Genomic DNA, 16,967 nt, shown 5'->3' on the forward strand with positions numbered 1-16,967 from the left:
GGATGTAGATGAAGATGAAATTGGAGATATGATACTACATGAAGAGTTTGACAGAGCACTAAAAGACCTGAGTCAAAACAAGGCCCCAGGAGTAGACAACATTCCATTAGAACTACTGACGGCCTTGGGAGAGCCAGTCCTGACAAAACTCTACCATCTGGTGAGCAAGATATATGAGACAGGGGAAATACCCTCAGACTTCAAGAAGAATATAATAATTCCAATCCCAAAGAAACCAGGTGTTGACAGATGCGAAAATTACCGAACTATCAGTTTAATAAGTCATGGCTGCAAAATACTAACGAGAATTATTTACAGATGAATGGAAAAACTAGTAGAAGCCGACCTCGGGGAAGATCAGTTTGGATTCCGTAGAAATATGGGAACACGTGAGGCAATACTGACCCTACGACTTATCTTAGAAGCTAGATTAAGGAAAGGCAAACCTACGTTTCTAGCATTTGTAGACTTAGAGAAAGCTCTTGACAATGTTGACTGGAATACTCTCTTTCAAATTCTGAAGGTGGTAGGGGTAAAATACAGGGAGCAAAAGGCTATTTACAATTTGTACAGAAACCAGATGGCAGTTATAAGAGTCGAGGGACATGAAAGGGAAGCAGTGGTTGGGAAGGGAGTGAGACCGGCTTGTAGCCTCTCCCTGATGTTATTCAATCTGTATATTGAGCAAGCAGTAAAGGAAACAAAAGAAAAATTCGGAGTAGGTATTAAAATCCATGGAGAAGAAACAAAAACTTTGAGGATTGCCGATGACATTGTAATTCTATCAGAGACAGCAAAGGACTTGGAAGAGCAGTTGTACAGAATAGACAGTGTCTTGAGAGGAGGGTATAAGATGAACATCAACAAAAGCAAAACGAGAATAATGGAATGTAGTCGAATTTCGTAAGGTGATGCTGAGGGAATTAGATTAGGAAATGAGACAGTTAAAGTAGTAAAGGAGTTTTGCTATTTGGGGAGCAAAATAACTGATGATGGTCGAAGTAGAGAGGATATAAAATGTGGACTGGCAATGGCAAGTAAAGCGTTTCTGAAGAAGAGAAATTTGTTAAGATCGAGTATAGATTTAAGTGTCAGGAAGTAGTTTCTGAAAGTATTTGTATGGAGTGTAGCCATGTATGGAAGTGAAACATAGACGATAAATAGTTTGGACATGAAGAGAATAGAAGCTTTCGAAATGTGGTGCTGCAGAAGAATGCTGAAGATTAGATGGGTAGATCACATAAGTAATGAGGAGGAATTGAATAGGATTGGGGAGAAGAGAAATTTGTGGCACAACTTGACTAGAAGAAGGGATCGGTTGGTAGGACATGTTCTGAGGCATCAAGGGATCACCAGTTTAGTTTTGGAGGGCAGTATGGAGGGTAAAAATCATAGAGGGAGACCAAGAGATGAATACATTAAGCAGATTCAGAAGGATGTAGGTTGCAGTAGGTACTGGGAGATGAAGAAGCTTGCACAGGATAGAGTAGCATGGAGAGCTGCATCAAACCAGTCTCAGGACTGAAGATAACAACAACAACAACAACAGATTGCTACAACATCTAGCAGGAATGCTGTGTCACAGATAGATGCAACAAAAAGACTGTCAAACAAGTAAGCTTTTGGCCAAAAAGACCTTCATTGGTTTGGACAAAAAACACACAGACGTGACGACAGTCTCTGGCTGATGATGCCAGACTGTAAGCAGCAGTGGATGATGGGAGAAGGAATCTGGGTAGTGGGGGTAAGGAGGAGGCTGGGGCAGGGAAAGGGAGGGATTGCAGTGTAAGGATGGGTGATGGTAAAGTGTTACTTCTTTGAGCATACAGGGACAAGGCGGAGAGTGGGAGCATACAGGGACAAGGTGGAGGGAAGGCAGGGCAGCTATGTGCAGTTGGGAGTTCAGATGGAGGGTGCGTGTGGGGCAGGGATGCAGTGGAAAAGGAGAAAGGTAAAAAGACTATGGCTCATTCTACCAGTGCCTTTTTGTTGTGACTATCTGTGACTCAACATCTCCGGTAAAGGGTGAGTAGCAGCGTATTCTTTTCATAATAATGCCATCTTAATTCACGTACTTGATGCTATGCAGACTGTTCTGGACTCCAAATTTGCACTTGGCTTAACCTCTCAGAGTTTTCCAAAGCCCATACCATCTTGAAGACACATGTCATCCCTTGGCATGATTCTCCACATGAAAATAGAATAACAGATGTGCAAAATATTTGTGTTCCCCTCTACAATAACTTATTATATGGTTTTCATTCTTAAGTATCATTCTTCGGTAAGACGATGTAATGATACACATCACTCCTCAGTAGTGGTATACAGCACACAAGTTTAACTGTGAGAAACCAAACGAATACTACAACTATTTTTTATTACAATAATGATTTGTATCTGTGACATTCAGTGCAAAATTCCACCTCTTTTGTCATCTGCACAGATTCTGCTTCACCCCATTTTTACTAGGAGTTTGTCAGAAATACAGTGTTCTGGGGGGGGGGGGGGGGGCAACTTCTGCTAACAGAGAGTGAGATTTAATTTGTTCCAAGTATGTCTCATTTGTCAATTTACAGTTTGGGATGGGGAGGGACCTGTTGGGATGAATCATAATGATCATATGGCAGATATTCTCTGTCGCCTGTAGAAATATTCCATGTTCATGCCCCATTGTTGTGGTGTCATCCCAATAGACCAGAATGACGTGCGACCTTAGATTCAACCCAAAACATTTACCCAGAACCCTTCTCTTTTGTCTCCTTCACCATTTTCTGTATACCCGTTCTCTTAAGGGTTCCCAAAAATCTGCCTGGGCTTCCTATTCTGGCTGATTACGGAGTTCCCAATGAGAAGATCTTCAACAACGCCATCTTCAGTACTTGGCCGCAGTTTGACTTACTAAATTAAGGCTGCAGACCACTTCCTCCACCGCATTTGCATAGTTCATATCACATTACCATCAAACACTCTGCTTATCTCTGTCAGTGCCACCTCACTATGTACCAGTGTCTCGCATGCTCATGACCATACTGCAATGGAATATTACCTGCCTTGTGACACCAAACTTATGATGCTATACTCAACAGTCAATTATCTTCCAATGATACAAGCATTGATGGGGTGTAATAGAAACATATGACAGATAAACATTACAAGCAAGTCTGTCATACGCATTGTGATTGCCCATGTACCACCCTGTAGTGCAACAGATCCAGAAATGCCTTGACTTGCTCACTGATGCTGGCACCATGTGTTATTCACAAGGGTTCCTGGGTATGTCGCATTGTGGGGGAACAAGGCTGACGATGCTGCTGCTACCCATACCTTTTAGCAGTTCTGTCCCCTCAATCAGTCTCTTCATCGTTACTGTACATAGACGTTTTATCACTCTAGCATGAGCACTGGTCATCTCTCTATGGTAACAAACTGTTGGAGATTAAACCCTTCCCTACAGCACAGGCAAATTCCTCTTGTCCATCTCGTTACAAGGAGATAATTTTAGCTAGACTGCACACTGAGCACTGTCTTTTTACCCAGCGCCACCTGTTACATGGTAAACCTACACCTCTTTGTTCTCACTGTAATGAACCACTAATGATGCGTCACTTTCTAACACAATATCAATTTTTAACCCCTTACATTTTAATTTGTGTTTGTCATCTTGGCTATCTGAGGTTTTAGCAGATGCAGCAAATGCTGTCGAACACAATCTACTCTTTACGTGCCGTAGCAAAATGGCAAAGGTCATTTAATATTTGACCAGAGTTGTAGGAACTCTTACTGGCTGGCCTCTTAAAAAGAGGTTCATTGTGATTGTTTATTTTACCTTTCCACTTTGTGTGTTACTTGTTAACTAGCATTCCAGGTTCACTGGCAATATTCATTATAATTTAGACTCCTGTGTGTCAACTAACTCCATGTGTCAACTAACTCCCAAAAGCATAGTGTGTTTTCTGTTAGAAACTGCCCATATTAAGTCGTCATTTGGGCACTTAGTGACCTCAAATTTTGCACGCACTTGTGTGTTTGGGGGGCAGGAAGGGAGGGGGGGGACGCACGTATAGTTTGTTCCCACTTTTAAATACCTCTATCAGTGTTTCTTGCTATTTCACATGCTGCAGGTAAGTGCTGACCACTCATTTTGTCTCCCTGTAATATAACAAGTAAGAAGTTTGAGACAGTGAAATTTACATTCTGGCAATGACAAATACACTGTCTACTAAAATGGTACAAATCATTTGTCTTTGTTGCCTTCTAGAAATGTGTTGAGCTAATGCAGAGCTACACATTGTTGCTAAAAAAACTCACCAGTGCACAGTATTATTTCTAAGATCGAGGACTTAGCATACCATATTTTCCATATTTTACTTTAGTGCATTGTGTTTGCAAGATGAATTTGATACAGGTGCTAAATTTTATTTTCTTGTGAAGTTCGTTTGTGAACTGGCAAATAGGCAAATGTGATTCTTTCTTTCCAAATTTATTTATTTTTTGTATGTGGATATACTTTTGTTAATTTAGCTATGGATGTGTGTAAATTGTAGTAATCCTCCAATCACTGCACCTACCGCCCACAGCGGATGTAAGTTAGTGCACTATGCCAAGTGTAGTGTGTGCCAGCATTCAAACAGCACACCTGCAACTACCCGAAGTGACTGCCAGGGGCAGCCCTATTACCAGCTGCCTCACCAGATCTGTCGTGCAATGTGCACACAACACCAGCAACACCTGACGTGGGTAGCATCTTTATAAGAGCACTCACAGGCCTCTAGGCACTCCGGTGTTAATTGTGTTCGAGGCGCGTAAACTACTTTCATTGTATTCTTGTTTATGTCAATCTATGACCCAGTAAATTGTATCTCTTTTACAGCTGTGTGTTTCCTTCTGTTCCTAGTTAGAACACAAGTGACAACAAAGTTTGAATTTTTGTGTGTTTGGATTCTATGTCTTTTTCTGCCATTTGGCTCTCCATAGAGGCTTTACTCCAGTCACTTCTGCAACAACAACAGGTGCATACAGCCATGTTGGAAGGATTGTTTGATATTTTAACCTCTGTTCAGCCACCAGATGTTGACCCACCACCATTCCTTGCCTATGATGAATCCGCTGAATGCTGTATGATGAATCCACAGAATGTTGGGATGCTTATGAGAAGTGGTTGTTCCAGCATTTGATGGTGGTCAACATAGAGGCCTGTAAGCCTCTTTTCTTAGCTTGTATACCCTCTTATATGTATCACTTACTGTGCTAGGTAGCTCCTCTAAAAGAACCAGCATTACTTCCTTTTGGTGATATGTCTCGTTTGCTGTCCTCCTATTACCAAAAGTGAAACCATGTGGTTGCTGTGCAAGTTTAATTCTACTACTGTCACAAACACCCACAGCAGTCATATCGAGCTTGGGCAACTGAGATTCACAGCCTCAGTCATAAGTGTCAGCTTGTCATGGAGTCTACATCTACATCTACATGGTTACTCTGCAATTCACACTGAAGTGCCAGGCAGAGGGTTCATTGAACCATTTTCATACTATTTCTCTACCAATCCACTCTCTAATTGCATGTGGGAAAAAAGAGCACCTAAATCTTTCCGTTCAAGCTCTGATTTCTCTTATTTTATTATGATGATCATTCCTCCCTATTTAGGTGGGTGTCAACAAAATATTTTCGCATCTGAAAGAGAAACTTGGTAATTGAAATTTAGTAAATAGATCTCGCCACAAAGAAAACTGCCTTTGTTTCAGAAAGTGCCACCCCAACTCGCATATCATATCAGTGACACTCTCACCCCTATTGCGTGATAACACGAAATGAGCTGCCCTTCTTTACACTTTTATGAAGTCCTTCACCAATCCTACCTGGTAAGGATCCCACACCGTGCAGCAATATTCTGACAGAGGGTGGACAAGTGTGATGTAGGCTGTCTCTTTAGAGGGTTTGTCGCATCTTCTAAGTGATCTGCCAAAAAAGCACAGTCTTTGTTTTGCCTTCCCCACCATATCATCTGTGTGGTCTTTCCAATTTAAGTAGCTCATAATTGTAATTTCTAGGTATTTAGTCAAATTGACAGCCCTTAGATTTGTGCAATTTATTGTGTACCCAAAATTTATCGGATTTCTTTTAGTGCCCATGTGGATGACCTCGCACTTTTCTTTGTTTAGTGCCAATTGCCACTTTTCACACTATGCAGAAATTCTCTCTAGATCATTTTGTAATTGGAATTGATCATCTGATGATTTTACTAGACAGTAGATTACAGTGTCATCTGCAAAAAATCTAAGAGGACTGCTCAGATTATCACCTAGATCATTTGTGTAAATCAGGAACAGCAGAGGGCCTATGACACTACCTTGCGGAATGCCAGATATCACTTCTGTTCTACTCAATGATTTACCATCTATCACTACGAACTGTGACCTCTCTGAGAGGAAATCACGAATACAGTCACACAACTGAGATGATACCCCATATGCACACAATTTGATTAATAGTTGCTTGTGAGGAACGGTATCAAAAGCCTTCTGGAAATCTAGGAATATGGAATCGATCTGAGATCCCTTGTCGACAGCACTCATTACTCCATGGGAATAAAGAGTTAGCTGTGTTGCACAAGAACAATATTTTCTGAATTTGTGTTGGTTATGTATCACTAGGTGTAAGATAGATACTGCCTACAGAAAAATTAAAGAGACCTCTGGAGAAAAGAGAACCACTTGTATGAATATCAAGAGCTCAGATGGAAACCCAGTTCTAAGCAAAGAAGGGAAAGCAGAAAGGTGGAAAGAGTATATAGAGGGCCTATACAAGGGCGATGTACTTGAGGGCAATGTTATAGAAAGGGAAGAGAATGTAGATGAAGATGAAATGGGAGAAATGATACTGCGTGAAGAGTTTGACAGAGCACTGAAAGATCTGAGTCGAAACAAGGCCCCGAGAGTAGACAACATTCCATTAGAACTACTGACAGCCTTGGGAGAGCCAGTCCTAACAAAACTCTACCATCTGGTGAGCAAAATGTATGAGACAGGCGAAATACCCTCAGACTTCAAGAAGAATATAATAATTCCAATCCCAAAGAAAGCAGGTGTTGACAGATGTGAACATTACCGAACTATCAGTTTAATAAGTCACAGCTGCAAAATACTAACACGAATTCTTTACAGACGAATGGAAAAACTGGTAGAAACCGACCTCGGGGAAGTTCACTTTGGATTCCGTAGAAATATGGGAACACGTGAGGCAATACTGACCCTACGACTTATCATAGAAGCTAGACTAAGAAAAGGCAAACCTACGTTTCTAGCATTTGTAGACTTGGAGAAAGCTTTTGATAATGTTGACTGGAATACTCTCTTTCAAATTGTGAAGGTGGCAGGGGTAAAATACAGGGAGCGAATGGCTATTTACAATTTGTACAGAAACCAAATGGCAGTTATAAGAGTCGAGGGATATGAAAGGGAAGCAGTGGTTGGGAAGGGAGTAAGACAGGGTTGTAGCCTCTCCCCGATGCTATTCAATGTGTATATTGAGCAAGCAGTAAAGGAAACAAAAGAAAAATTCGGAGTAGGTATTAAAATACATGGAGAAGAAATAAAAACTTTGAGGTTCGCCGATGACATTGTAATTCTGTCAGCGACAGCAAAGGACTTGGAAGAGCAGTTGAACGGAGTGGACAGTGTCTTGAAGGGAGGATATAAGATGAACATCAACTAAAGCAAAACGAGGATAATGGAATGTAGTCAAATTAAGTCGGGTGATGCTGAGGGTATTAGATTAGGAAATGAGACACTTAAAGTAGTAAAGGAGTTTTGCTATTTGGGGAGCAAAATAACTGATGATGGTCGAAGTAGAGAGGATATAAAATGTAGACTGGCAATGGGAAGGAAAGTGTTTCTGAAGAAGAGAAATTTGTTAAGATCGAGTATAGATTTAAGTGTCAGGAAGTCGTTTCTGAAAGTATTTGTATGGAGTGTAGCCATGTATGGAAGTGAAACATGGACGATAAACAGTTTGGACAAGAAGAGAATAGAAGCTTTGGAAATGTGGTGCTACAGAAGAATGCTGAAGATTAGATGGGTAGATCACATAAGTAATGAGGAGGTATTGAATAGGATAGGGGAGAAGAGGAGTTTGTGGCACAACTTGACTGGAAGAAGGGATCGGTTGGTAGGACACATTCTGAGGCATCAAGGGATCACCAATTTAGTATTCCCCATCAAACCAGTCTCAGGACTGAAGACCGCAACAACAACAACGTGTATCAGTAAGCCATTTTCTTCAAGGTGATTCATAATGTTCGACTACAGTATATGCTCCAAAATCCTACTGCAAATTGAGGTCAGTGATATGGGTCTGTAATTCAGTGGGTTACTCCTATTTCCTTTCTTGAATATTGGTGTGGCCTGTGCTACTCTCCAGTCTTTAGGAACAGACCTTTCATCTCACATTGATGTCCACAGTAAATTTCGAGCTTCTGCGAACTTAGCCAGTCTTGGGGATTTTGCGTTCTTCTGAATTTGGCATGCTTTTTTGGTTGCTTCTGCAACAGTGTTCTGATGTGTTTTGTGTACCATGGTGGATCAGTCTCATGTCTAATTAACTTATGTGGTATTAATCTATCTATTGCTGTCGATACTGTATATTTGAATTTGAGCCATATCTGGTCTACACTTACATAATTAGCTTGGAAGGAATGGAGACTCTCTCTTAGAAATGCATCAAGCGAATTTTTATCTGCTGTTTTAAATAGGTATAGTTTGTGTTTATTTTTAGTGATTTTGGTTGATATGGATTTGAGCCTCACTGCAATGACCTTGTGTTCACTAGCCCTGTATCCCTCATGACACTCTCTATTAGATCAGGATTATTTGTGGCTAAGAGGTCAAGTGTGTTTTCGCAACTATTTACAATTCACGTGGGCTCATGAACTAATTGTTCAAAGTAATTCTCAGAGAAAGCATTTAGTACAATTTCGGAAGATGTTTTCTGTCTACCACCAGCTGTGAACATGTACTTTCACCAACAAATTGAGGGTAGATTGAAAGCTCCACCAATTATAACTGTATGAGTGGGGTACTTATTTGGAATGAGATTCAAGTTTTCTTTTAACCGTTCAGCTATTACATAATCTGAGTCGGGGGTCAGTAGAAGGAACCAATTATTATTTTGGTACGGCTGTTGAGTATAACCTCTACCCATAGTAATTCGCAAGAACTATCTATTTCAACTTCACTACAAGATAAACTACTACCAACAGACAGAAACACACCACCACCTACTTTATTTAATCTATCCTTACTGTGTCTTATGCAGACACTGTGGTCAGGAACACAATCAATCATTTGGCTCCAGATAAGGTGTGTCAATGTGCCCTTCAGTTGGAAGTCCCTATGGTAGAGGAGGTTTTGAATATTGCACAGTCGTTCAAGGTCTCCCATGCCACTGGCTGCCAATTAGAGGCTGTTGTTGACAGTGTACAGCCCTGGTGCGTGGAGCCTAGCATGCTGTGGGAAGAGATGGTCACCACAGTCAGAGAGCTATCAAAAAGTGTGCAACCGTATTTTTTACTGTTGAAACCAACAATTATATAGGGGTGCACATACTTTGTGTTTGTATGCATACGTAGTGCGCATGTCTGTTTTCTCCATGACTACAGAAACGACCAGTTGCTGTAAGTGGTAATCATCAGATTTTGTGTTGTGGGCAAAATTAAAGAAAAAGTGGAACAACATTATTGCATCAAATTTTGTTTGAAGCTTGGTGATTCTCAAGTTGGAAACATTCCACAAGATTCAACATATGTTTGGGGATGAAGCAATGAGTACCACACAAATAAAGGTGTGGTACAAGTGCTTCAAAGATGGCCATCTTCAGTCATGTGTGAAACATCTTCAGATAGGATCTCAGCATGCACAAGTGAGGTTGTTATTGACCACTTAAGGACCCTGGTGTTGCTAAATAGATGAATCATGATCAGAGAACTTGCAGATGAAGGTAAAATTAGTATTGAATCCATTCATTTCATTTTAACGGAAGTTTGGGACCTTGGAAAAGTCTCAGCAAAATTTATGCCAAAGTTGATAACAACTGAGCAGAAGCAACTTTGTTTGCAGATCATACAGGGCATGCAGGATACTGTGAACATTAATCCCAGCTTTCTTAACACAGTTATCTCTGGTGATGGGTCCTGGGGTTATGGGTATGACCCAGAAACAAAGTTCCAATCATTGCAATGGAAGCATTAATCATCCCTGACACTAAAAAAGGTGAGGCAGGTCCACAGCAGTGTGAAAGTCATGCTGATGGTCTTTTTTGACTCCTGTGATGTGATTCATCACGAGTATGATCCTGAATGTACTAATGTCAATTAGTATTACCAAAAGGTTCTGTGTCACTATCGTGAAGCAGTGAGATGCATATGGCCAGACTTGTAGGTTATGGGCAGTTTGCATCTTTACCATGATAATGCTCCCATTCATCGTTCTCAATTAGATCTGAGTTTTAGGTCAAACACAACACAGCTGTGGTGTGTCAGCCTCCATGTTTCCCTGATGTAGCACTGAGTGACTTCTGGCTTTTTCCTAAAGTGAAAGAGACTCTGAAAGGGACCAGATTTTAGAAGAGGGAAGACATTATGCAGAAATCAATGGAGCAGCTGCATACCACACCAAAAGAGGCTTTCCAGTGATGCTTCCAGCAGTAGTAGCAGCTTTCAGTAATGTGTGTTAGCGTAGGAGGACTGCTTTGAAGGTGACTAGTGTTAAGTAATTGTATCAGAATAAAGATTGATTTTATAAATAAAAGTTTGGGTACTTTTTGAACAGCCCTCATACAAACAAACCAACTGGGCTGATGCAAACATGTCATCAGCAGCAAGAACAGTGAACACCACTTCGTTCATGCCTCTTTTGTTTCATACAGTATGAACTGGCGATCTCCTGCCACAAATGTAAAAACAAAGATCACATAGGAGTAATATGTCTTATCTCTATCCCTCCTTCCCCAGGAGTCATTGAAGAATTGGTGGATGTTGCTATTCATACTGTTTCATCATTGTGTTAGCTGTTGACTGCAGGCCAGAACAAACTTTTCATTTAAGTGCAGGTAATGGATAAGCTATTAAAGCTACAAGTTCACTTGGTGGCTGCCATGCCCCTACTCAACTCACAGATGTATGCCAGGCTAGGGTCCAACCATTGTCACGCATCGAGCATTGTTTTGTAAACAATAACAGACAGTAGATTTCTGTTTTCCGCCAATTCATGGCAGTTTTCAAATCAGTTATATACTTGGTGGTTCATGATGCAAGCACTGAAAATTTATTTGGGTTAGATGCCTGTACTATCTTTGGTTTTTCTATTTCAGATGTGGTGCATTGGGTGTCAGACCAAGTGCATTATCATAGATTGGATTCCTTGTGTTCTGAGTTTATGGATCTGTTTGCCCCAGGGTTAAATTTTGCAACAGTTTCACAACAGACCTGCTCTCACCTCTTTCAGGAGTGGCCAGTGCCAATAGGTTTACACAACCAGGTTAGGATTGAGCTGGATCACTTAACATCATTGGAAGTGATTAGACCAATTTTTTCAAGTGAATGGGCTAGTGGTTGTAGAGAAGCCGTCTGCAGCTCTGTGGTGACTTCAAGCGTACTATTAATGCACAGTAAACCCCCTCCCTTTCCTGTAGTAGTTGCTCACAAAGTTGGCTGGGGTTCAGTTCTTTTCAAATATCGACTTGGCCATAGCATACCTACAGATTCCACTGGACAAAGCATCACAACAGTTGCTTCTGGTTAATATGCTTTTCAGCGTCTATCAGTATTAATGGCTTATATTTTGGGGTTGCTAGTTTAATTGCCATCTGTCAACATTTTTGGAACAGATTGCGATGATTGTCCCTCATTGCATAAACTATCTTGATGATATTGTCGTGAGAGGTGCTAACACAGAGCATCACCTATATGACATCCATTCTTTGTTTTTTTTCTGCTGTTCTACAGGCTGTGGATCTCACATGTAATCTCACTAAATCTCACTTTTCCAACTTTCCATAGTTTATTTGGGTCATAAAAATTCCCGACTTGGCATGTGCTCCATGGAACAATGTGTTGATGCTGTTAAGGCCTTGCCCGATTTGTCTAATCTGTGAAAACTTCAAGCATTCCATGGTAAAGTGGCATACTATCACAAGTTTATTCCCCGACATCTACTATCACCCACCCGTTTCATCTGTTGCTTCAGGAAGGTGCCCCTTGTGTTTTGTGTGCAGTCTCTGAGCATACTTTTGTGCAGCTTAAGGACAGTCTTCGCTCCACGCCACGTCTTGCAACATTTAAGCCCAGCAGCATCTGGTCCTGGCCACGTACGCATCCCAGTACTATGTGAGTGCAGTCCTTGCCCATAGTCAATCAGATGGCTCTGAACACTGTATTACCTTTGCTTCAGAAACACTCAGCTTGGCTCAGCAACATTATTCTCAGATGGAAAGAAAGACCTTGCTTGGGAAAACAGAGTTCTCTCTATTATCTACGCCTTAAAAATTTTCATGTGTTCTTGTATGGTGCAAAATTTTATTTAATTACTGACCATAATCCCATAGTTTCCCTGTTTAGCCTGTCAGCCGCCACTCATCATCGTCAGCATTGTGCTCTGTTCTGATACAGTTATAAGATCCAAATTTCATCCCATGTTGCAACATGCGAACATGGATGCACTGTCCTGTCTCCGCAAGGGCCCTGACCTCTCTTTCGACCAGGAGGAGCTGCTTTGTTTTCAACTGAATATGGAGACACATCATTGATGGCTTTCCCATCACCAGTTCTTTTATTGCCTCTGCTGTGGTGACAGATCCAATGTTCCAGCAGGTCATAAGCGTGATATAATGTGGGTGGCACAACTGTCCACCAGGTCAGGCATCAGACCTGCTTTGGAATTTGTATACGTTTTGCCATTGCCTCTCTCTCTTGGCATTATGACCCTGTCAATGGAAGGGCTTAGATCCTGTGTCATGTTTCCAGCATCTCTGCAGTGGGATGTCCTCTGTTTATCAGGGCCACTGGGGGATCTCTCACACGAAACTTATTACATGCCACCATGTATTTTGGCCAGGCATGAATCGGAAGATGAAAACCTTGTTGTGACGTGCTGCATATGTTTATGTCGGTGTACAGTGCTGTGCACTGCTTTTTTGCTGTGTCCAGCCATAGAAAAATGTCCACGTTGATTATGCTGGTAGTTTTTTAAATAAACTTTCTGGTTATTGGGAATTGATGATTTTCTTATCATCTCTATACCATTCATTGTCAGTCTGCAATGCAGATACTACTGTCAAGGCCTTGTCAAAGATATCCTCCATAGAAGGCTTTCCTTGCATGTTGATTTCAAACAGTGGTCCTCAGTTCATGGTGCAATCTTTCAAGGACTTCTGTACACACAGTGGCATTTGACATGCCACAGTGCCTCCCTTCCATCCAATTTTGGACAGTGAGATGGAGTGCCTTGTCAAAATGTTTAAGACACTGATGTACAAGTACTTAGAAGATTTCCTGGCCTAGGAGGCTCTCAATTTTTTAAAATTCTTACAGAAAGATGCCAATTGGGGCCAAGAGCCCCATCGAGCTCGTGCATGGCCATCACATTTGGACACTGCTCAGTCTCCTGCTGGCGGTCAGGCATACATCAGCAGTGTAGGTTTTATTGATGATCGCACCCGACACATCCTTCTGGGCCTGGACGTTTCGACACTGGTACCACAGAATTGCATCACCATTCACAGCCAGCATGATCACCACGCCTTCATGGTTCACACTGAAGATCAACTCAAGGCATGCCACCAGAACCAGTTGCATCTAAGGTTGGGTGCAGGCTCCTGTGGTCCATGGGCTCAATACCACATTTTTCGTCAGTCCTGGCCACTCCAGGGGTTGAGCGGGGGTGGTTGTGCCAGCTTCTCCTGGCAGTCGCAGCTTTGTCAGCACTGATAGTGGCTTTGATTCCGTGACCTCCCACTATGCTGAGTAGGCGCCACTATCAGCAGCCTCCATCGCCAGAGCATCTCCTCCCCAGTCCACCATTGTCACTGCCTGTGCCACTGTTGCTTGTCATGAACTCAAAACGTCCTGATGGCTCCCATCCCCTCTCCCCTCCTGTCGCCAGTCCTTCCCAGCAGTCGTCTCACGGTCCATCGATGGCTGTGTTGCCATTGTCCACTCTCTTTTGCCCATAAGCACAGGTCTGGGCAGATTGGAAACTTCTTGCACCTTTTGATGTCATCCCCGGCACCATCACAGATGCCGTGGACATCTCTTCAGCTAAAGTATTATGGGTGATGATGCCCAGTCTTTCTCCCCGCAAGGAAAGAGAAGTGTAGTAACATGCTGGCTACTGCACCTACTGCCTGCAGCAGATGTAATTCAGGTCACTATGGCAAGTGTAGTGCACTCCAACTTTCTCACAGCATGTCAGCAACTACCCTAGGCAGCCATCACGTGCTGCCTGGCCACCGACTTCTGTCACCAGGTCCACTGAGCCTGCAACACTATAGTAGCAACACTTGATGTGGATAGTGTCTTTATAAGGATATGCACGGGTCTCCAGGCCCTCAGTTGTTAATTGTGTGCGAGACTTGTAAACTACTTCCATTGTGTTCTCATTTATGTCAGTCTGTGACTCAGCTAATTGTATCTCTTTTATGGTTGTGTGTTTCCTAGTGTTCATAGTTAGAACACAAATATGTATCTCATTTTTTCACAGCTGTGTTGTTGTTTTTCACTGTGTGTGGAAAAGAATCAGTTTATCCACCACATTTATTAGTTAAAGTAATACCAATACAGGTTGCTGACAGCATTTTAGTCCAGTGGTTTTAAAAAAAATGTAATTTGTAGCAACTTTTTTTAATTATACCAATGAACTTGGATGTATTGTTGTTTGTAAACATGATAGTAATGTGGAAGTCAACACGTGTTACTGTCTCTTTTATATTTTTTATTGAACTTTTCAAGCAGACACTGAAATTTAGTCAGAAAATTGTAAGTTGTTGCTTTCTCTAGAACTTAGTAGATCACATTTTCTTTAACTTTTAGGTCCCTTCCACTACAGCTTTCAAATATACACTTTTCATTCAAATATTTCAAATCATCTTTTCCGCTAAAGCACTCAAACATACACTTTTCATTTAAATAGTTAAAGTACTCCTCATTGCATGATTTCTAGACTGCAGAAATGCACACAATTTATTTCACCTAAACAACTTATAGTAATTTGGAATTTTTTTATTTCATTAAGCATTAATATTAATGTCAACAAGCCAGAGCCAGCATTCATTGAGAAAATTTAGTACTTTTTTCTTTCATAAAGTTATTTGCAATTTATCAACTTTGTAACTTTTGTCTTTTAAGTCAGCACTCACAGCATTAATATTATAGTGTGCTTTTTCTCAGATAGCATGTAGGTCTTACAATTTTTGATTCCATATATTGTTTACCATCAAAGTCATTCCATATTAGTTTCACTCTTACTTGAAATTTTATAGGTATCAGCAGAAATTTTGTTAAGAATTTTGCCTCTTCTCCTGAAATGTAATCCAATTTTACCCAACACCTATTGGTCGAACTTTTTTGCAGTTATAAACACTGCTCCTATTCTGTTACAGTTGTCGTGTATTTCACTGTTATACAACAGCTCTCTTGACGAAAGGTCTGTTCCTAAAGACTGGAAAGTAGCACAGGTCACACCAATATTCAAGAAAGGAAAGAGGAGTAACCCACTGAATTACAGACCCATATCACTGACCTCAATTTGCAGTAGGATTTTGGAGAATATACTGTACTTGAAAATTATGAATCATGTGAAGAAAATGGATTATTGATACATAACCAACACGGATTCAGAAAATATCGTTCTTGTGCACACGGCTAACTCTTTATTCCCATGAAGTAATGAGTGCTGTCGCAAGGGATCTCAGATTGATTCCATATTCCTAGATTTCCAGAAGGCTTTTGATATCATTCCTCACAACCGACTATTAATCAAATTGTGTGTACATGGAGTATTGTCACAGTTGTGTGACTGGATTTGTGATTTCCTCTCAGAGAGGTCACAGTTCATAGTGATAGACAGTAAATCATTGAGTAGAACAGAAGTGATGTCTGGCGTTCCGCAAGGTAGTGTCATAGGCCCTCTGCTGTTCCTGATTCACACAAATGACCTAGGTGATAATATGAGCAGCCCCCTTAGATTGTTTGCAGATGATGCTGTAATCTACCGTCTAGTAAAATCATCAGACGATCAATTCCAATTACAAAATGATCTAGAGAGAATTTCTGTATGGTGCAAAAAGTGGCAATTGGCACTAAACATGGGTACTAAAAGAAATCTGATAAATTTTGGGTATACGATAAAGCGCACAAATCTAAGGGCTGTCAATTTGACTAAATACCTAGAAATTACAATTACAAGCAACTTAAATTGGAAAGACCACATAGATAATACTGCGGGGCAGGCGAAACAAAGACTGTGCTGTGTTAGCAGAACACTTAGAAGATGCAACAAATCCACTAAAGAGACAGCCTACATTACACTTGTCCGTCCTCTGCTGGAATATTGCTGTGCGGTGTGGGATCCTTATCAGGTAGGATTGACCGAGAACGTCGAAAAAGTGCAAAGAAGGGCAGCTCGTTTCGTGTTATCGTGCAATAGGGGTGAGAGTGTCACTGATATGATACACAAGTTGGGGTGGCACTCACTGAAACAAAAGCAGTTTTCTTTGCAGCAAGATCTATTTACGAAATTTCAAACACCAACTTTCTCTTCTGAATGCGAAAATATTTTGTTGACACCCACCTACGTAGGGAGAAATGATCATCATAATAAAATAAGAGAAATCAGAGCTTGAACGGAAAGATTTAGGTGTTCCTTTGTCCCACACGCCATTCGAGAGTGGAATGGTAGAGAAGTAGTATGAAAATGGTTCAG

At 41.1% G+C, this 16,967-nt stretch overlaps 1 protein-coding gene across 2 annotated transcripts in view; it reads left to right on the forward strand.

Moving 5' to 3' along the window:
- Nucleotides 1-16,967, forward strand: part of LOC126191154 (GPI ethanolamine phosphate transferase 1) — a 276,012-nt gene that overhangs the window by 109,370 nt on the left and 149,675 nt on the right. The window lies entirely within an intron of this gene.

This window comes from Schistocerca cancellata, chromosome 6 (assembly GCF_023864275.1).
Source record: "Schistocerca cancellata isolate TAMUIC-IGC-003103 chromosome 6, iqSchCanc2.1, whole genome shotgun sequence".
NCBI classification, from domain to species: domain Eukaryota; kingdom Metazoa; phylum Arthropoda; class Insecta; order Orthoptera; family Acrididae; genus Schistocerca; species Schistocerca cancellata.